Here is a 22,327-nt window from a genome sequence, read left to right on the forward strand (position 1 = left end):
CAGTGCAAAAAAATTCACTGATTTCGCTTTTCATCTTTAAATTGCAGAGTCGGTGTCAAAAAGGAAGACAGTTTCTTCTGTCCGCAACACACACATAGAGTCACACCTTGCACATGTCTAAAGGAGCATTTTCATGCTCAAACATTAGAGGCCAATAAAGCCATCGATTTCCATTTAGGTCTCCCTGATGTACGTGTAATACCCACAGCAGAATTAATCAATGGAAGCGGGTAGAAGGAAATTGGAAATAATCCATCATCATACATGCCGTGGCTGTGACTTAAAAATGGCTATAAGACATTAGTTTGTATTGATTATGTTATGCAGCTATTCAGCACAAACAGCACAGCGCACACAGCCCTGTTACAACTCGATGCAAGTGAATCAGCCCTACTCCGTTTTACTTTAACAAAACAGCCTGAATTTCAGATACTGCAGCTTTTGGTTATGTATCTGAATTGACTTCAACTTCACAGCTCGGTGATTTATTTAGTGAAAGATCCCACTATTTGGGATTTTCACAAGAACAGGAATATCCAGGAATACAGCAAGGGAATAATGATACATTGAAGTGGTGTCGGAATTTTAGGGGTGGTTACAACTGGAAATCGCTTTTTATAGACAGAGTGAAGTAGAACACATTAAAAGCGACTTTTTTGAGTACGATGTTAATCTTTCTAATGACAAATATAACTATGATAAAAATGATTAAAAAAAACATACTGATATAAATTGTACTTTTGTCTAATTAAAAAATTGCATCACAAAGATTTTAAAAAGTGTCATTTCAAATTGTTGAAATACTGAATGATGTTGAGGTTAAAGTGGCAGTTGAAATACAGTTACTGAAAGAAGTTGACTGTTGCAGTTAAAATGGGAGTTTTGAAAGAAATATCAGTATCGTATGAATAAAGCTGAAGTGTCCGCTTAAATGTCACTCAAAGTGAAAGTTGCCAGAAGAGTTTTGTTGAAGCTCAAGCACTGAAAGGAGTTGCAATCAAAAAAGCACGAGTGACAAACTGAGTTGTGTCAGAGACAGTTTTCAGACAGTCACCAAACCAAAAGCAGATAAACTCTCAGTTAAAGAATGAGAAATGATAGCAGTGGAAGCATTGGTTGAAATGCCAGTGCTGAAATTCAAGTATCAACAATTCAATAATAAAATTTGATTAAACAATAGCAGATGCCATACAATCAGAGTATGAATACAGACAAGGAATATCTTGAAACGCAAACATTGGTAAAATTGTAAAACAGAATGAGGACATATCCTATAAAATTCGACCAAAACAAAGTACAGTAGTTTAGAAACACTGGCTCATATATTGGCTTGCCTCCAAGCTGGAGTTTTTTTGAATATTACTGCCATTGTTATTAGTAGTAGCTGCTGTAGTAGTATTATAAGTAGTAATAGTAGTAACAGCTGTAGTAGCTGTATCAGTAGTAGTGTGGTATTATTTTTGTACATCTCTAAGGACTGGTAAAACGGTAATGTGAGATTTCGAGCAGCCGCTGAACGCACCACCGGAGCCTTAGCCAATGGTGTCAGAGCCGAATGCTGTGTTGTGGTGGAAGCAACCAATCAGCGCTGGCTCTGCGGAGTAAATGGACACTCAGCATCGGGACCCTAGCTGCCTGGATGTACCGAGCTGCTGTTTACTGCAACAAAGAAACCGTCGCTTCAACGCCGAGACACATGTAACAGCGCCGGGATAACGCAGCTGTCATCAACGGAGAAGAGGAGAGGCTACTCGGAGAGGCTCGGTTCTTCTGACCTCGTCGAGAAATCCCCAGCGAGAGGAGTCGTTTGGAGACGAGTTGAGTTTCTGTTCGGTGAGTGTTTACACCGGATGAGCTGACCACAGCACTTGGAGCAGGGGTCGTGTGTGGTTGTAGGGAGGCGAGCATAACGTTTTCCGTTAAGAAAGTATCTCCAGTCCAGGTCGGACCGCTGACTGAATTAATTTAAGTTTCACCCCGAGATAAACCTTTTTGTAGCGAGCGTTACTTTTAGCTAGTTCATCGCCTCTTCGTGTTAGAGCAGCGTGCTGAAGTTCTCACAACTTCAACTGAAATACTCGTGCGCAGCGCACCTGAAGGAGCATGTAGTATGTGCGCGCGTGTGAGTGCGCGCGCGCCCGCCTGCCTTTTCACACGGTCACTTCTGTGGGCACGCTGGTGTCACCTCATCTGTCACCCGACATCCCACAGTGGGATAGACAGGTTGAATCTGTACTGACTGACTGTGGCGTCAGGGGGAACCGTCAGCATCTCAGACAGAAGCAAACGCTGTTTGTTGATTTATTGTTTATCCATCAGATCATGCTTACACTAGTAGCATACCAGTGGTTTTATGGCTTTTGTCCCGTTCAAAATGAAGCAACCTCTGCTTGTCACCCCTTTTCACAGAAGAGGCTTAAAGAGGAAAAATCTGTAGTGTTTCAAAATAAAAGAGCAAAGATCAGAAAAAGGGTGAAAACATAAACATCTTGTTAACCCCTTGTTATCCTGTGGCACTCTGAACCACTTACATAAGGACTTGCACTGTCAAAGACTCTGCAAAACACTCATCAAGCAGGGAGTAATTTGTAAATTTACCATTGTTTCAAAATTATTAATCAGAATCAGAAGCGTTTTATTTATTAACTTCTAATGATTTAATGTTTGTAGAAGCTTAACATCGTTTTACTCTTCTAATACCAGTGATTTCTTTTTTAGACTTATAGATGTTAGGTTGCATTTTTGTGATGTAACTACGCCTTTTGAGTGAGCAGTTATCTCTATGGCTGCACCTTGACATTTACAAAGCTAAGGTGCATGAGGTGACCAGGACGAGGAACATGCAGAGCAGGTGCTAGGAGCAGGGAGGGGAGGAGAGGGAAGCGAAATAGAGAGAGATGGAGTGTAAAATAAGAGCGGAGAAGATAGGAGATGGGAGGGAGGGAGTGGGAAAGAGGAAGAGGTGAAAGGAGAAGGATGGGAGTGTAGGACGGGGAGGCGAGAGAACAAAACGTAGAGTGAGAGCAGTGGAAACAGGAGCTGCTAAACAGGCTGTTCTCACATCTGCCACGTGCAGCATGGCTTCATCTGGTGTCTGTGTGCATGTGGAGTCTGTCGGCTGATAGATGACCTGTCGGGATAAGGGAGGGTGGGGGGTGTTTGGTGGGGGCAGAGATGGAAAGACAGAGAGATGGAGGAGAAGATGGAGCATTGTGATAGTGACGGGGGTCATTTATCTCTCTGTGCGATCTGACCAGCAGGTCTCAATGGGGGATCAGGCTGCTCACCAGCATCTCCCCTCACCGGCTTCTTTTTGTTGCTCTTCATCTTCTGTCCGTACTCCGCTGCTTCCCATCTTCTTCTTCTGCTTCTACAGCACCAGCAACTTTTCTTCTTTTTCATACCATCCCTCACGTGTCTCAGTCGTCTCCTGTCCTCACGCCTGCTCTTCTTTCCACCCCCTTTACCTTACCGACTCTTCAACTGTTACAGTGCAGTAGCTCCATCTCTGACGCTTCAGCTTCAGCGGAAATTTCAACTGCTTTCAGCCTCTACACATCAACACAATGCTTTAAAACACATTTTCGCTATTTCATCGTCAACTCAAATACTCGCATGACGTTTCAACTGCTGTCACTCCGAGCATAGCAAGTGACGCTTCAACTACTTACAGTGCACCTCTTCTAAACGGTGCCTGCTGCATCAAGTCCAGCTGATTTCAGAAGCTTTCAGCACAGTTCAGTTCAGCCGACATTTCAACTGCTTTCATCTCTTGTCCCACTTTTACACCAAAATTGGTGTGTTAGTGCAGGTTTTTTTAAACGCAGGTAAACCTGCTAAAAATAGGCAATTGACTCCCTTTGCATTGCCGGTACATGTTGGTAGACGCTGTTTTTTTTCCTGTTGAGTCACGTTTGATGTTACAAACGTGCCCTAAAACAGGGAACAGCAGAAAGCAGCTTGGAAGCCAGTGACAGTATTATGGTGGTTATGTGCCAACTTCTGCAACTTTGAGGCATGTCATCATCTTGCTAGAAAAAAAGTCATTTGACCTGGAAATGAATGCTGATTGTACCCTTTCCCACCGAGGACAAAAGCCAGATGTTTGTGTGGTTTTTTTTGTCCAGTGAAACAAGGGTATTGCTCTTCAAATGACAGTTCAAATGCTTTCATTTTTCACACTTCAACTAAGAGCTTTCAGTACTTTTCAAATGTCTGTTCCACTACTTTCAGTGCTGACACTTTAGCTTCCTACAAGCCTTAAACTTGAAATTAAAATTTCACGTTTTCAGCAAGTACATTTCCACTGATTTCAGCTGCTTTCGGCTCTTATGCTTCAAGCATACAAAAACATCTTCACCTGTGTACACATGCAGTTGTCAGCATTTGCAAGCGCACTTAAATTTACCTCATACAATTTCGCCTTTTCTAGTCTTGTACATTATTCTCTCTCTGCTCCTTTGCTCAGCTCTCTCTCCCTCCCTCTTAATCTGCTTTTTTTCCATCTTTGTTTTCTGCTTTTTCCCTCCCTTTTTAAAAATCTCCCCTTGTCTCCTTTATCCCTCCGGAGGGACTAATAAGCAGCATTATTGTCAGTGTGAGGAGAGAGGCAGATGGGATTCAGCTCGTAGGCCCGATAAGGGTTTTTAACTCGACTGTGTCTTATCACACCCTGTCACTGCTACTTAAACTGAACAGATACTGTCTGGCATTATGCATAAACTGGTAAAAATCCTCATACTGAGATAGTGAAAGTTCTGTCTGAAGCATGTTGGAGTAATCCCCATACAGAAGGTTGGCAGTGATGTCAGAGTACTAATTTAAATGCAGTGATGGGCGACTTTTTCTGGTAGTTCACAAAGGCAGCAGCCGCCCAGGAGTTGACTCAGTGTTATGCACATCAATTAATCAACATCTTGGTCACAGAGTAGAATTTAAAATTAGATTTTAGGTCCATTTCTTTCCAGTTGCTGGACATATTGCTGATCTGCATTCTGCTCAGTGCCCAGTGTGTCACCGTGCTCATCACTCAGTGACACATAAGGCGATTTGGTGACAAGACAGACGGCATTTTGTAGTCGGTGTGAGCTGCTTTCCATCAGACATCATTATTTTTAATTACTTTATTTCCCCATCTCCCCCACTGTGCTTGTTGTGCGCCACAGCAGAGTACCACAGGAAGCAGGCTCTCACAGGAAGCAGGCTCAAAGATCTGAACCTGTGAAGCCTCAAATTAGACAAAATCTAAAGGCACAAAATAGATCACAGAGTGTTTTATTTCTAACGGCGAGAGTCACATTTTCAGTCTATCTCACTTTGTCTCTAACTAGCAGTTATGTTCATGACTCATTCATCATTAGTGATTTAGTTGCTTGTGAAAAATGTCCATCCCAATTTCTCTATTTTTTTGTCTGACCAACAGTACAGAACGCAAAGATTTTCAATGTCCTATCATGTGAAACAAAGAAAAGCAGCCAGTGCTCACATCTGTGATTCTGTGTGAATTTTAAGCCACCCATGGAAGTGTTGGCCGGTCAGTCAGTCGGTCCACCACTTTGGTCCAGCCTGAAATGTCTCAACTACTATCTAGCAAATGTATTCATGTTTGGATGAATTGTTGTAGCTTTGGTGATGCCATAACTTTTCATGTAGTGATAAAGCTGTATTTCATGGGTTTGTAATTTCTCAATAATCTTCTTGTAGGTTTTGTGTCATTGAAAACAAAGTTAATATGAATTCATTACATTACAAACTTTATGCTCCATTTACGTTGAATTATATGCTTGCCTGTTGACGATGTAACTTTTTTGCGTGTTAAGCTGTCCTGCTGTGCCCTGACTACAAGACTCTCTGGGTCTTTTTTCTCTGTAATTAGCACAAAATCACACGAGCCTCAGCCATACTTTCTGTTTAATGCTAATTTGTCAATGTTAGTATGCTAACGCGCTAAACTAAGGTGGTGAGCATGGTAGACGTTAAGCCTGGTAACATCAGCATGTTAGTGTTGTCTCTGTGAGCATGTGTTTGCATGCTGATGTTAGTGTTTATTTCAGCGCACCACTCTGCCTAAGTGAAGCCATACAGAGCTGCTAGCATGGCTGTAGACTAATTTTCTGTCACTCCACTAATTGCTTCAGCTCTACATATAATAGATGGATAGAGAGATAGGTAGATAGATCGATACCTACATGTCAGCCTTTCTATCTGTCTAGTTCACTTTTGGTATATTCATTTATGTATTTCTCTCCTCGGACAGCCATGTAAATGTACGTGTCTTACACTGACAGATGGAGTGGGAATGGATTCTTATGCAGCAGCCTTTTGTTAAGTCAGTGATAGACTGCTGAGCTTACAAAAATGCACACAGGCACACTCACGTACACACACACACACACACACACACACATATACAGAAATACACAGACGTCACTCAAGGAAAACAGCACTCTCATGCACTTCTGCGCTGTAAAGTCAATGACATCAACTGCTGCAGGGAGAAACAAACAGGAAGAAGACGTGTTCCTCCTGCCCTTGACAGGTGCTTCATGTCTAAATGCAGTGTACAACCCGTGTGTGCAGGCACCTGTGTGTGTGTGTGTGTGTGTAGGCAGTGTTTTGTGCCTGCTGATGCACTGGTGACTCACAGAGGCCATTACAATGACAGGATAACTCAAGCAATAGTGCACTTTGCAGTAACATGGGCAGATTTCCTCCTGGCGCCTGCCAGTACAGTGAGTGGCAGAGAGGAAGTCAGAATGTCACATTTTCCCCCGGAAATCAGTCGCTGCGTGCAGCTTTACTGGTCAATCTCCTTGTGTTTTAGCTTGCTCATCAGTTTATCAGGGCGAGGTTGAAGCTGCCTGTCATCTTGCTGTCATCCAGCGTGACAGGCGTCAGTTTGTTAAGGAAGGATTGCAGCAGTGAGTCATTAACCAAAGTCCTCCTCACAGGGAATACAGCCTGACGAGCATGGCAATGGAGTTGGAGCCCTTGGGGAGACAACAGCGAACATGAAATCATTAGTGTTGTGACAAACAGACCTCATTTGCTGCTAATGTCCGCTCCTCTTAAACCCCGGCATCTTAGCTCATTTCGCCTCGTCGTGTCCCATCTTGTCACGTATCGTTTGGCTTCCCTTCGTTCCCAATCATCTCATCTGACATCCTGTCTGATCTGATTGGAAGTTTGCTCCATCTTTTGGTTTCTGAGTAAAGAGGGTTGCATGCAGGGAGTAGCGGTGTGCTCATTTACATATAAATGACAGCAGCGTCTGAGGTGCTGGGTTCTTGCTCATTTGTCATTTTGTGGTGATTCAGTGTCCGCGTGTTTGTTTGTGTGTGTGTCTACTCAATATTGAAATGTTTCTTTTTTCTGTGTGTCAGTGCAGCGTCATTATGTGTCAATGCCGGGACAATCAGCTCTGAATCAGCTGCCTCATGCTGCAGTCTGCCTGTGATTTCATGGCTTCCTTGAGACAACAATATCATCTGATGGCTTTTCCAGTTGGATAAAATCAATTGACTCATCCTAGAATGTAAAGCATTGTTTTGGCTAAGTGAAAAACTTCAGATAATTGTGAGGAAAATGCAACGGAATGAAACTAACAGGGTGTCTTAGTTGCTCTGATATGCTCTTGGTGAACAACAAATGTGTTGAATGATTTTTTTGTTTTTTATGGAAAAGAAAAACAACAGAGTTTCCTGCCAGAGACTCTCTTTAAAAGCCTTGAAGTCTTCTCACGTATCATCTCGGAGTGTTTTTGTAACAGGAATCCTGGCTGGCTTCTCCAACTATTTACTTACAAATCCCAAAATAGACCAGACAGCACTCTGAGGCCTGGTTACCACAAATCATATTCGCACTAATATTAGATGTGATATTAGATTTGTCCTCAGGCTTTAAAGGGAATGGAATGAACCCAGAGCTGCGACTCTTGTGGGAAACCCAGCCAATGGCTTTTTTACTGTAACTTAGCCTTTGGACTGGGAAGTACAATCAAAATATCTACAGCACAGTTATGTTAGATATTAGCATACGTGCCATCCTACCATGTTTTGAAATACTCTTATTCACATTGCTAAGATTTAAATGAGAAAATCAATACCACACCTGTGTATGGTATATTTGAATCTACATCCAGCAATCGGTTAGCTTAGCTTAGCATGAAGGCTGGAAACAGGGGGAGACTGGTGTCCTGGCTTTAGATGCCCTTATGTGGATTTTGTTCCTTTCACATGAGCAAGGGCGCAGTTTCCCTCCTTTCCAGTCTTTCTGCCATATTAAACCAAACAAATAAGCTTAGCTTAGCTTCTCTAAAATGTCAAGCTATTCCCTTACGGCCTCAGCATGTGTCCAATGAGGTGGCTGTCAGATTGTCAAATAACATTTGAGACATCATTTCCGACAGCGTACTACTATTTTTGAAGCTTTCCGAAACCAACAGTTGCTTCCCCTTTACGCAGTGTTTGGTCAGGTGTGTGCAGATGTGAATGCAGACAGACTATATTCTTTACACAACACTTCCATCACTCTTGGGAGTGTACGGTGGAAGGCATCATCATGAATGCCTTTGGTGAGAGACTGTATGTGCACCCTCACCCTCATTTGCGTGCTTCATTTGGTCTCCCTGACTCTATGATTGGGCTTTTCCGCCCTGCCTTTCAGTGTGGCTATTCAGAAACAGCTGCCTTAAGACTTGGTTGCATGACACGTCAGAAAAAACTAGTTTGTTTGAAGCCTAAATAGACCTTTAGCATTAGCACTCATCATGAGCATCATGTTTTTTGTAATGAAAGTAAATGTAGAATGAAAGTGAGATGAGTTGCTAGCATATGACTGGATATGATGGAGTGTTGTAGTTTTTTTAGTGGATCACTCACTAAATCATCTGGGGAAAAGCTTTTACTGAACATAATGCATGAGCCACATTAGATCAGTCACTTGTCGGTCAACTCCTGATGTCAGCTTTGAAACATTTTTGGTTTCTCGCCCAGCTCAGCTTGGCAGATACTCCAAGCCAAATGGGAATAAAGTGAGTGAATCTGTTTTCTGAAGGCCTCACAAAAACAAGTGATGCCATAACTATTGATTTTGACTCCTCGGACAGTTGAGTCTAAGCAATTTCTGTCCACAGCTGTCAGGGAGAATTACCGCTGTGGCACTACAGCTCCATATATCCATCCACCTACTATCACATCATCATATAGCATCATTCATGTGTGAAGTGAGCTCTTCATATCAAATTATGCAACTCTTAGTACAGCAAATGCAAAAAAAGTTTTGTTTTTAGTGAAATTATTTTGCAGCATTGAGAATTATCCAAAAACAATGAGTATATGTCTCCCTGAAACAGAGAAATCCCTTGTCAGCAGGTCATATGACTCTAGAAATAGTCTCCAGCTACTTCGGCTTGGATGGCAGAAGTGCACAACACTGTTGATATCATCTGTTAATACTGTGGGGCAGCCTGTTTTTAAGAAGTGTGAGGGCATTTCCTTCTCTGCCTCCCACACTCTCTCCCTGTTTCTCTCTTTGTCTCTCTCCATCTATTTTCTGGCCATAATTACAGAGCTCATGAAAGCGTTTAGAGTCTCATGAATATTTAGGTCTTGGAGGGAAAGTGTCAGGGGAGACCCATGTGTGGCTGGTCTGTCCTAATTATGGAGATAGGCCTCCACACAGTCTCTCACACACACTTAAAATGAGAGAGGAAGGCCAGAAAATGATCAAAAGCCACCAATTTGGGGAAAAGTTAATATAGGCTTTAACAAAGGTATAAACACACACACACAGCAGGGAGATAATAATAGCACAGCTGGTTGTGGCTTGCAGCTGGTTCTTTCTGCTCACTATTGTTTCATAGTGAGCTAATGAAGGACACGAGCCTGGCAGATTAATGAATTGGACTTGTGTGATGTGTGTGTGTGTCTGCGTGTATGTGTCTGTGTGTGTCTCAGTGTGTATGTGTGATGTGTGGCAGTCTGGGTGCTGTGTTGGGTTTTTTTTTTTTTATGTCATGCCCAGTCATGGCGGGGATGCGAAGAAGTGTGACTCATTGATGGACATCATTGAGTCAAGGGAAGACAGGAGGGGGGAGTCATGCTTTTTGTCTGGAGAAAGCTGGAGAGGAAGGAAGGGGAATGAACAGCATTACGCAGAAACGCAAAATAAATAAATAAATTAGAGCCAAAAGAAGGAAAACAGAAGGAGAGAGAAATGAGGACGATAGAAGTCAGGGAGAAGAATAGAAGGTGGTTGAGACTGATATGGTGGAAGGAGAGGGTGGGTGGTGAGAGGAAAGGGTAAATCAAAAGGGGTGTGTGTGAGGAAAAAAGATGGGTGAAAACCAGGTGAGACAGATGCAAACGAGAGACAGGGAGGTGAGAGGTTTGCATTTTGAAGCAGGCTTGTATTGTAATGAGTCACTTCAGACTGGGATGCTGGTGAGGGATGAGGTGAGGTGAATGGTGAGAAGAGAGGGAAGAGGTGTAAGGAAATGTGGGAGAAAGATGAGAGACCTAAACCGCATATTACGAGGGGAGGAGAAGAGGGAGTACAGCAGAGTGTGTCGCTGCAGATGGTGATGTCTCCGTAAAGGTGAGAAGCGAAGGTGGTGAATTTAAACACAACAGGCGCATATTTAGTCCCAGAATAGAAAATAGCATGATAACATAAATGATTCATTGGTTCAGTTGGTTATGTGTACGTACTGTGTTTTATAAATTCATAATGGTCGCATACTGTCGCTAAACTGAGATCAGGAGTTAAAAATGATCCCTCAGGCTACCATTCACATCGCCTCAGATACTGGATCACTGAATCACATTAACGTACAGACGGGTGACAAAGGAGAAAGAAGACATGAAGTGTCATAGTAAGGTGTTGGGTGCCCATGTGGACCCAGAAGAGCCTCAGCGCTCCCTGTCACAGATCCTGCAAGTCTCTGAAACTGGAGGGATGAGCACCATTCTTTCAAATGTCACTCCCTCATTTGGTGTTTGGAGGATGTAGGTGGAGAGCACCGTCTAACACTCTGTTAGATCTGGTGACTTTGAAGAGCGTAGTTCATGATTCACATCACTCCATACTCATCAAAGCATTCAGTGAACCCTTCTGCACTGTATGGAAGCATCTGCATCTGGGGTACGAGACAATATTAAAGCAACGGTGTATTGAGTGTGAAATTGTTAATTTTGGCTTTCCTAATGATCTCAATGGTCTCAAAAATACACTCCAATGTCTCCACCTCCATGATGATGGGAGACGTCATTGGGGGAAGCTTGTATTACCAACTAGAAGTGAAAGACATCTGTGCTTACCAGTCAGTAATGCTGCGTTCATGTCATATAGGAGTTATCGTAAATTTGACCTTCCAACTTGTTAAGTGTTCATGTCAATATTTACATCATAATTATGACTGAAGAACTTTTCTGAAAGCTCCAATATATCTGAGTACCTGAAAATCGAAAAATATGTATGCCTCACACCAGCCTAAGATATTCATTCAAAGTAATTAAAGCCAAATTTAACGTATAAAGTGTCATTATCAATACACAGTATTTTTAAGCCTAAATCGACCAACTATGTCATTACACAACTGTCTGGAAGTGTCCTGTGCTATGAACGCTTGCAACTCGTAAACACAGGAATCTTTCCCACCTCTGTCATCCATCCTATATGAGAGGAACAAGGCATAAACAGAGACTGTATGGAATTGCATCATGGGAAGCTTGGGATCCAGTGTTTCTGGCGCTTGACCCATACGAGGGAGTAAAGGTCAGGACATCTGCTGCTTCTAAAAATCTGTGGTGAGTCGCCCAACTTCTAGAAAGTGAAATATTATTACACTGCAGTGTAGTTTGTGGATGATCATAGATATGAATAATCACAACATCCAGCAGAAATCAAGATTGTTCTGGAAAGTAATTTTGTAAAAATATATTGACTTGTTTCAGAAAGTGAATTCATACAGGTAAAATTCCTAATGGAGCTTGTTGCTGTAAGGTTCTGGGAGCAGCGTGGCTGAAAATTAAGTATCAATAAGGTTTCAGTTTTTTTATGAAACATCCTCTTGCTCATGACAGCTCCCAGACATTCAAAATGAGCTCAGCTCCACGACTACATGACTGAAGTCTTGGCTAACTCCCTCGTCGCTGTTAAATATCTGCGGTAGACCGGGAAGTTCTGTCCAGGCGTTTGAGCGCTGTGGTCCCGACAGGAGATCAGGCTCGTCTCACCGCCACCATGTGCGAGCTTTCATCAGGCCACTTCACAGCCCTCTGAACGGAAACCAGACCAACACCACACGCTGTGAAGGCATGCTGCGGCCGCACAGACAGTGACACACACACACACACGGCTATGATTATGGACACGTCCGCACACTCAAAGACACACAAACACACGTGTCAGCTCCACTTATAACAGACCACAGTTTGATGAGGTGTGTCATCAGTCTGAGAGGAGTGCAGCCCACTCTGGGTGTGTGTGTGTGAGTGTGTCAGAGAGACAGACTTGGTTAGAAGTTAGTAATGAGTTAATCACATGATGGCAATCACTGTTCATCAACCAGCTCCACGCAGTCGTTGCCCTGGATCGGCTTATAATGTCGTTCAGCAGCTGTGTGGTTATGAATATTCATGTGCGTGTGTGTATGTTGTGCTGCCAGTGGAGGGCAGGAAGGGGTGGAGGAAATAACGTATTTATTCATACGCTACACTTAATCTTTATTTATGTATACTGTGTATTAGCTGAGAATTGAAATAAATAAACCATCCATGTGTAGCCTGCAGTGTGTCAGAAAACCTTTAAAGTGTTGTAGAGTGTCCTCAGCGCTGCGTCTCACTGACGCTCCTGACTTTGTTTTGTTATTCCAAATGTGACAGACGGCTTTTCACACTATTTGCCATTTTTTAGAAACCTGATTTTATGATATTTGTGAACCTAGAGAGGGAAAAGTGGTAATTATAATGAAAATGTCAACCAGTACTTGTCAATTATCCACCCCCCATCTCTCTCTCTCTCTCTCTCACACACACACACACACACACAGAATGATTTAAGCTGGCAGTGGAGTTGAAAGGAAATGGAAATTGGCGTGTTCTCACAGGCAATGAATATAGTGGGAAAACAAGCGCCGCACTTGGCTTTGATTGGCTCAGTGTGTGCAGGACTCCAGTCACAACTTTATGTGAGTCATGTGGACAGTGTGTGGTTAGGTTCTCTTTTTACCTGCTGTTTGTATTTTTTCCTCATTAGCTAAGTGGATCAATTTTGAGACGAGGATTCATCAGTTTTAATGTGACTTGTGAGAAAATCCTCTTAACTAAGCCCCCTGGATGCACAAAAATAAAACTGTTGTTGCTTTATATATCGCAGAGCTGTATTTTCTTTCACACCGGCCAAGAGTACAATAGCCAAGCTAAACTTCACTGCTGATAATGTTACCTGTACTTCTAAATCTGGGAGGGACATTATGAGATGTACTGGCCAGATTTGTCATGGCTACTTCTCATTAAACCCGCAATAAGTTTTTTTGGCCTCTTGGGGCCCATCACTGGTACATGGGGAACTTGATAGCAAACAGTTGCTTATTTAGACATCCAGCAGTTACAGAACAACAATATCATTCTTGTGGAGTCGTATTTGTGTCCACTTGACCAATGTTAAGTCCAGTATTCACAGTTTTTGGTCTTCATCAGCTACTGCAGGGAATTTCAGGCTCTTTAAGGCGCTAAACTATGTTCGAAGCTTGTCTCTGCGTCTGCCTGCCATTCGGTGCTGACCAAGTAGTGTACAGTGGGTTTTTAGAGCTGTGGCTGAACAGTAGTTATTGAGAGCGGTGAGACCAAACCAACACAGTAAAGTTGTGGGCCATGAAACCAAAACAATGAACTCAAAGAAGCTGAAATGTTCGGTAGATTTGAGAGGGAATGCAGACTCTGCTGACAGATGATAATTCCTCTGGTCGTCACAACCCTTTTCGAGCAACATGTGATGTGTTTTTAGGACAAAAACGTTGGTTACAGCCTCAAGAACAGAAAGCACCCTGATTCCCAAAAAGTTGGGACACTGTGTAAAACGTAAATAAAAGCAGAACATTATAATTTGCAAACAAATTGTTTATCGACATTAGTATTATAAAGTCTTCTCGAGCCCATGTAGTAACATCCTTTATATAATCATGTGTTCACAAAGTGGTGAACCTCGCTCCATCCTCTCTTGTGAACAACTGAGTGTTTCCAGGATGCTCCTTTCATACCCAATCATGATACTATCACCTGTTACCAATCAGCCTGTTTACCTGTGGAATGATCCAAACAGGTGTTTTTGGAGCAGTCCACCACTTTCCCAGCCTTTTGTTGCTCCTGTCCCAACTTGTTTGAAACATGTTGCTGCATTGAATTAAGACTAAGCAGATATTTACAAAAATCAATGAGGTAAGACATTAAATATATTGTCTTTGTACTGTTTTCAATTGAATGTCAAAAAGGTTGAGCAACTTATCACATTCTGTTTTATTGTTTTATGCAGTGTTCCAACTTTTTCTGAATCGGGGATGTAGAACCCGACTGATACTGAATTTCTGAGGTTGATCTCAGTACTTGTGTGTTCAAATAATCAGATCACAATAAATCGTCTGATATTGATTTTTAACATAAATCAGATAACAATAAATCGTCTGATATTGATTTTTAACATAAACTCATCACAGAAACATCACATTTAATGCTCTAAACAGGACAAACAATTTTTTTTGTAATCTAGTTTCTTAATTACCTCAAACCTCAACTATCTGTGACATTTATGCACTACACTTTTGTTACTTATTGGCTGACATTTACACCTATTGGGATGTATTATTGTTATATTATAGTGTGATAAGCTGATATTGGAAAATATATTAGCCTGTCTGTTTATCAATTGGGCTGTAGTCTGGACCATGGAAGAAGTATTGGTAAAAAAAGTTTACCATGTGCAGGTACCTGCAGTTATAATGTGTTAAGTGTGAATTATGGCCAGTATGTAGAATATAGGACACTGCGTAATATAGTGTTGAAAGTGCCGTTCTCATGCAATAACACACAATTATTTTGTGACTTTTTAAACAGCACAGATGGATAGACAGATAGATTTTCCATGAACACGGTCACCCATTTTGGTTCATTTAACTTGCACAGGTTTCCCTCCTCATCCTTACTTATCTGTTTCCATGCCATCTCATTGTAAGGATAGAACATACAGTTTCCTTGTCTGCTGGTAAAAATGGTACTAGAATGTATTCTAACTGATTCTCTGCCTTGCGTCTTATTAGCTGTGACTTTCAGCACGAGCACATGTCGTTTTTGTTTCGGGATTCACTACCATAATTATTTCTAGCATCGTCTCATCTTCAGTCACCTCCTGGCACAGAGGAAAGACCTCCAGTGGGGCATTTGCACCCAGCTACGAGTTCGAAAGCCTTTGAACACACACTCAAAGTCAATATCAAAGTGAGTGTAAAATGAGTGAATGTAGAGAACACGATGTCATCCAGTCTGCACTTTGTGCTTTATTACTGAAATGACTCTGTGTCAAACACAGTGTGTGTGTGTGTGTGTGTGTGTGTGTGTGTGTGTGTGTGTGTGTTTGAGTTTGAGAGAGGCGGACAGTTAGAGTAGAAAAATACAGCAGCTCTTCTGGAGGATTACAAGAGATGATGAGCACTCAGTGAGGCAGTTGTGTGTGAATGAGTAGACGAATGAGTGAGATAATGCTTGTATGCATGTGAGAGAGAGAGATGAACGGCTAAAAAGCCATTCCAGGACCCAGAAGGGACATCAGGTTCACACAATATAGAGAGCATCCTGCACTTATGATTTATTTATTCATTCATTTTTGTTTTTCATTAAGCGAGGATCTGGGTCAAACACACAAGCATGTGTGTGTAAGAGGGTGAGGAAGAAATATAGAACAGGACAGATGTTTCTGGACAATGAAGACTGAAGTCTGCCGGTTCAGACAGATAGATGAGGCTGTTGGCAGATATGTGGGCAGATGCAGGATATGAGACGGATACAGAGACAGACTGCCATTCAGAGAGACAGACATATGTGAGCCAGCTGTTTGTCATCTTCCCTTCCACAGCCCTTTGGTCGGAAACCAACAGGTGTTTGTATTCAAATGACAGATGCAGACAATTTGCGGCAACGTGTTGTGTTGCAGCGTGATGAGAAGAGAAGCAGCAGTTCGCTTCAGGGCTTCAGCCCCCGAGCTGGTTTATCTGCATCTGTAACAGATCCGAGTGATCGCCTTGAATTAGTCAAAGAAACAGGAGGTGGCTGTGAAACTGGAGAGTCTGTACGTCCAACTTACACTGTGTGTGTGTGTGTGTGTGTGTGTGAAAAAGAGAAAGAGGGAGAGAGCAAGAAGTGACAGCAAATCCATTTTCTGTAGATTTATTTTGATGATTGATCATTTGAGCTAATTTTTTAGCAGAAATGCTAAAAATTTGTTTGTACTAGCTTGTAAAATTTGAGGATTTGCTGCGTTTATCTGTTTAATATGATATGATGTAAACTGTATATCTTACACGACAATTAATTAATTAGTTGTGAAAATCAACAACAGATTATTTGTGTAATGAAAAGACTCACTACTTGCAGTCTAGTTGGGATTGCTCTGCACGCAGGATTGATGTGTCTTTGCTTGAGGATGAGTCTCTTATCTTGTTGATATCAAAGATACTTGATTTTTCAAGTATCACAGTGGCTTTTGATTGATTTTGAATAAGCCAAAAAGCTCAATCTCATGCACAGTTTCCATTTATTTGTGGTTAAGGAGATTATTAGACAATTTAAAAGAACAAAGATAGTCTTAAACATAGTCTGTGTGTGTTCTGATTTAATTGTTTGCTGGATCCATGCACTGCCATGCTCTGACGGACAGAAGTGTTCTGTGCTCGAGGTGAGGAAACTGACCAATATCCTGCCGGTACCTGACGAGATTTTTTTTTTTTCTGTACGAAAAGCTTTCTGCCGTCACGTAATCGAAAATTCCTGGTGTAATATATCTCTTTTATACAGGAGAGTGGCCCTAGGGAAATATTTGGTCCATTGAAGGGGGAAGGAGCAGAGGAGAAATGACAGGGAGATGGAGCGGTGAGGAAAGCAGAGGAGATATGGAAACGATGGAGCAGACGATAAGAAGCCCATTATTCTGTTTCTATATTTGGCTGCCCACATCGTCGTCGCTTACTCTCGTGCTTACGGTGGAGACGTCCTCTGTGAAGGCCTACGTCCTACTGAAATCTGTCGCCTGCACGCTTGTCTGTCTCTGCAAGTGTGCGTGCATGCCTCCTCAGTACTTCTGTAGTTGTCATGGCAACATTAGATGTCTGCCATATGAGGGTGTTTCAGTGGGGTTTATGTATAATGAGCCAAGGTCTTTTGTTTTGCTCGGGTTGACCTTTCCCCTCACCAGAGCAGATAAGCAGTTTGAATGTGCGGTGCGAGGCTCTCTCCTTTGCAGAATTGAGTTTTACTCAGTTCTTCTGTTTGTGTCAGCTTTCCTGTCTTTGCAGCAAGGTCTGGCTTCATTTGACTCGCCAGCATAAAACTGAAAGGCATTACTTGGCACTTGTAGTGTTTGGATGTTTATTGACGCTCTCATCAGCCACTGCTAGTGTTGACTTTTTCTTTGCTGGCAGGAGAGAGAAGAGAGTCAGTAACACGCACACAATGATCTGATGAAGGGTCCTTTTTCAGATCCCAATGAGTAAACAACTGCTGCATTTATATTCACATTTTCACACCATAAGTAGATCTTCAACCAGTGATTATTTTCATGATGGAATAATCTGCCCAATATTATCTCACAGCCAAAGATTTTGAATAATACAAAACAAAGAAAAGCACATTTAAGAAGTTTGAACAGGCAAATACTTTTATATTCCTAAATAATTAATGAATTCTTACTAAGATTGTTACTAATTAATTTTTTTTGTCCACTGACTAATTGTTTTAGCACTACAGCAGAGTGTAGTCTGAGTAATACTAACCACATCAAAGCAAAGGTTTGACATTTTGGAAAATATTCACTTTGTACAAAGATGAGAAGATTGATACGACCACTTTTTGTTTGTTGTCTGTTTGCTCAAGTGTGTGTCATGAAGTTGTTTTCCCCGTTTGAGTTTGTCATAGAAAAAAAACTCTTGAGGGTGACAGTTTTACAGTGAAATGCACGAGGCATCACAAACGTGAGCAGTCAGTTAAACATAGAATGTCACCACTTAAATCTGCTTATCTAAACCATTTATTTGGAAATGTGATTAAAGGCGACTCATCAGCACAAAAGGTGAGAGGTAATTCAGAGCGACTGCAGTGTGGCGTTTTGCTGAAATGTTTTTAGTTTGCTGCTACACTGACTCCAGCTGTGACGGGCTTCTTCTCCATAGTAACAGCTGCTGAGGCAATCTATCATACCGAACTGGTGGAAAAAAATTTATGTCCGAAAAAAAGATGAAATAATGTGAACTGATGGCTCCTGTGTGTCTTTGGTTCACGGTTACCATCTTAATATCTGAATATTAGTTTGAATATAAGCGTAGGACACATACAAGCATTGCTCACTGAATGAGTCGTATTGAGGGAGTGTGCTGGAGAGGTCAAGATAGAGATGGACAGACGGACAGACAGTGACACCTGCAGCGAGCCGCTAATCCCAAAGTAAAGTAGATTACTGTAGCAGCCCGGTGCTCCCTCCCAGTCTGCCCGCAGGAAATGGAGCTGCCATAAGCTGCTAAGTTGCTGTGGGCTGAGAAACTGCTGGCTGTGCTGCTGTGTTGACCAGAATGCTGCTCAGTATCGCTCAGCTCTACTCTGAACTCCTCGACTCTCCTTTGACCCGCCTGTCATCTCCTACGCGTCACTTAACCTGCTCTGCTGAGTCCTGCTGTCGCACAAGGTCCGTCTGTGTGGCTGCTGTCACTCTGGTCAATAGTGTTGTAGTGTGTGTGTGTGTGTGTGTGTGTGTGTGTGTGTGTGTGTGTGTGTGTGTGTGTGTGTGTGTGTGTGTGTGTTCTTTTCCAAATACACACTTCATAATTTCTGACTGAAACTATTGAATATTGAAGTATTTTTATATTTAAATTTCCCTGAATGTCTATTTGTTGTGCCCATATAAATTAACTCTCACTTTGACAAACTAAGTTTCTTTTCTCTGTCTCACCGATTGCTTTATGCAGTGGACATGATATGTGGGCTGCAAATCGAAATTTAGCATAAAGTACAACAATGCTGCTATTTTCAGTGCAAAGGTACAATGCAACACAGGTTTGGTGCAAAATAGCCTTGCATTTTCATCAAAATGAATAGATATATATTTCAAACAACTTTTTAAACTCAATTTTCTGTGAAAATAGCATTAGAGGTCATAAAAAATAATCATAATATAGTATACTTAAAGACTCAGAGTAAATGAGGATTTAAAAAATGTGGTCATCTTAATCTTAAAGGGGCTTTATGGAGTTTTTGACCACTAGTAGCACTATGGAGCAATGTTTTAATGAATGGGTGAATCTTGTGCGCATGCACAAGGATGCACAAGCCACTGATTGGCAGTTGGCGGCGATAATGCGCCATGAAACACATGGAAGAAGACGTCAAATCAGTTTTGCAAACGTTAGCCTTAAGGATACACACAAAGTGTGTAACGGTGCACAGTCTGAGATTAGCTTTTTTTTCTCCTCTCCCTCCCCCTCCTGTTTTCATTTGTTTCTCATCTAAGTAAGCAAACCGCTGCCCTGCTGGCTGCATTGTTGTCCTCCTGTCCCTGTCTTCCCATGTCAATTATTTGTACTGTCTTTGTGCCTGTGTCCTCTGGGACGGGTTGTAACCAAATATAATTTTGTTGCACTTGGAAACTTGTGTAATGACAATAAACGCTTCTGATTCTGATGCTTTGGTAAGAAGCAGTAAAGGTAAATAGAAACTTTCCTTATAACAAAGCCCCGCAGGGTGCCTTTAATCCTCGTAAAGGTATGAATGGTTACTTTTTTCATAAAAATTAGTCATTCTAAGTTTTAGAGTTTCTCTGCTGTAATTTGTTTTAAGAATGTTATGCCTAGTTTTAGCCTCAAGCAGCTTTCACAGTTTGTAACTTGTTTGTCCGGACTTGTTTTTTGGTTGTGATCTTCACTTGACAAATTCTCCGGTTACTCGAGTACCGTGTGACCGTTAATGATAGTTGCCAGCCTTCAGCTGTTCAGTTTCACAGGATGAGAGATGCTGCAGGTGCATGTATAGATGCATGCAATTATAGGCACAAGTGATGTTTCATGACACGGATACACCTGTGTTTTGCTGAGTTGCACATTAACACGCAGAAATATTGACTCTGCGAGGGAGACAGATGAAAACAACACTAACATCAAACCTGGAGGGGGGAAAACGGACCTCTCTGTGGGCGCTGGCATCATCGTCCCACAGAATGACAACACAACAGAGTGTATCTCACACCGTGTGAGAAAGCTAATATCACGTTTTGTAAATGGGTCTCTTTGCACAGCATGACATGCAGTAAATGGAAAATATGAAACAGGGGGTTGATGGGAACTCTGAATGCTACTGTAGCAGGCAGATTTTCTGACCTGCTGTGACAAAGTTTCTGATTGCACAACACCGCAGAGATGATGGAAAACAGCAGCAAGGACACTAAACTTGTGTTGTACAGGAGTGTATATATGTCTACATATATTGGCAAATTTGCTGAGTGTGATCCTGATGACTCATAAGTATTTGTGTGTCTAGTTTATTGATAACAAGCAACTGTCATCTACGTATTTGGCTGACCTTTCACCTTTGGCCCTAGCCTGAACAGACATAGAGGAGAAAGTCATGTCCATGTAGACTGATCAGTGGGTAAGGTGCACTATGAGAAGGATTTCTTCAGGATGCCAGTCCTAAACATCTTTTCAAAAACGTTCAAAGTACAATTGCAGGGCACTTTTTGAACCTATCAACCATTATGACAGTAGTACTCAGGTTAATCCATCCTTTGCCTTTGCTTATCAGTCCGGCTGCTTGTTCTTGTGTGTGAAGAGATATAACGTATCTTTATCTCTACCGATTACCTCCGTCTCTGTCTCTATTTTTCTGTCTGATTGTCTGTCTGCCTGACTCTGACCTGGTGTCTTTGAAGTCGTGACTCAGATTTTGAAACAATGGTTGATTCAGTAGAAAAATATTATCGTCCAGGGGCGTCACAGTAGCCCTGTCCATGAGCAATGTGGGCTTGAATCACACACCTAAGGTACGACGAGCAGATGTGTCTGCACTCGACTGGTGCGAGGAGGCGGTGCTACACACGTGTCACTGTAGCCCCATTTACATGTGGTATTAAAATGATGTCTGTATCCGGATGCATTATCCAGACAATAAACAATCAATGTCTTTGCGTGCACACCAGGTATTTGTAATGTGTTCTCATTATCCTCATTGAGATCAGACCCTTGTCCTCCTGCATGTGAGTTGACAGCAGATCAGCCCCAGACTCCCTTAAAAAGTCATGGAGTTGTTGAGTTAGAGTTTGTACAAAAAATGTTGTGTCAAATTTTCTGGGTGTGTTGCAGCTCCGGCATGTAGGCTACTCTGTGAATAGATCAATTATATGCCTTATTAACAGCTGATCAGCAGCACAGATGACTGGGACACACAGTTATTTCTGAGTGTGTATCATTCATTTCCAATCCATATATAAGTGCTTTCATCATTAATGCAGTTCTGTTTAATAATGCATCTTTTGTTGCTTTTGTGGAACAGAATAGACATAAAATCATTAATAATTAGTCAGTAATTAGCTGTCTAAATTTGACCAACAACCTATATTTAATATGAAGTAAAAACAAATATCTGTATGTTGTGTACAGATGCCAGCCTGGAGGTATGCAGACTACCTCCAGATGTGATCAGGCTGATCTCCGATCACGTATGTTAATGCATTTACACCTTGCATTAACATATGATCCCGATCCCGATTGCATTTCAACATGAGGTATAAATGGGGTCTGTGTCGTTTAAGATCCCATTTCCTGAAGCCTCTTCAGAGTTGTTAGACCTTGAAGTGAAAGATGATCTGATTTAGTGACATGTTCATACACATGTATCACGTTGACATTAAAAGGTCTAGAATGCAATGAGCCATAAAAACAAGTAAAACGTTATTAAAGCATGTAGGAGAGACAGCAGCATGCTTGAAGCAATCTGATACTGTGGACAGGTTTTTTTTTCTGTCCCTGTGGTAAGCTGCGGTATATTGCAGTATATGGCAGTAATGTTCTTATTGTTGCAGC

The 22,327-nt window shown here is 41.8% G+C and overlaps 1 protein-coding gene across 2 annotated transcripts in view; it reads left to right on the forward strand.

Moving 5' to 3' along the window:
* Positions 1-1,647: 1,647 nt before the first annotated feature.
* Positions 1,648-22,327, forward strand: part of LOC121615103 (SPRY domain-containing SOCS box protein 4-like) — a 72,682-nt gene continuing 52,002 nt past the window's right edge. For both annotated transcript variants that reach the window (XM_041949279.1, XM_041949283.1), the window contains exon 1: positions 1,648-1,833. The gene's annotated coding sequence lies outside the window, so the exon portion shown is untranslated. The remainder of the gene's footprint in view (positions 1,834-22,327) is intronic.

This window comes from Chelmon rostratus, chromosome 12, assembly GCF_017976325.1.
Source record: "Chelmon rostratus isolate fCheRos1 chromosome 12, fCheRos1.pri, whole genome shotgun sequence".
Classification (NCBI taxonomy): domain Eukaryota; kingdom Metazoa; phylum Chordata; class Actinopteri; order Chaetodontiformes; family Chaetodontidae; genus Chelmon; species Chelmon rostratus.